Here is a 575-nt window from a genome sequence, read left to right as displayed (position 1 = left end):
ATTCATACAGTATTTTACTGCAGAGCAAGAGGTCTATGCTTCAATTCCAGGTGCCACCTACGAAAACATGCTGTTATGAGTAAAATGAGGTTCTTCAATCAGTAAGTTGCCTTCTCGTAAGATGGAATTGAATGGTGTTAGTAATGATGGTTCTTCACGCAGGGCTTTTGATATTTGTCTGCATTATTACATGTGTGATTATATTGTGCAACTGAAGGGGGTATAGCTCAGTGGTAAAGCATTTGACTGCAGATCAAGAGGTCTCTGGTTTAAATCCAGGTGTCCTCTATAATATGACACAGGATATTTATAGGTTGTTTGTTCTCATCTGCAGCTATACACACATGGAATGAGTCTGGAGAAGGGTTGAGATTAAATACTAAGGGGAAAGTGTAGCTATAACAGCAAGGATTCTATACAGACCCTGTATTACTTCCGTTTAGAAATACTTTTTTTCTTTTCTGCATTCACCCTGAAAGCAAAGTGTATTTAAATGTAGTGGTTGCTAACGGGACAAGACTGGACCCGTCCTATGAGCTGTGTTTGAAAACCGTCGGACTCGAGTTGCTGAGAAC

General features: G+C 39.8%; 1 non-coding gene across 1 annotated transcript; it reads left to right on the top strand.

The window, feature by feature from the left end:
* The first annotated feature begins 216 nt into the window (after positions 1–216).
* On the top strand, positions 217–288 carry trnac-gca (transfer RNA cysteine (anticodon GCA)). Its single transcript has one exon. It is a non-coding gene; the product is annotated as a tRNA-Cys (tRNA).
* The last annotated feature ends 287 nt before the right edge of the window (positions 289–575 follow it).

Source organism: Amia ocellicauda, chromosome 21 (assembly GCF_036373705.1).
Source record: "Amia ocellicauda isolate fAmiCal2 chromosome 21, fAmiCal2.hap1, whole genome shotgun sequence".
NCBI lineage: Eukaryota > Metazoa > Chordata > Actinopteri > Amiiformes > Amiidae > Amia > Amia ocellicauda.
This window is presented reverse-complemented; position numbering and strand designations above follow the sequence as displayed.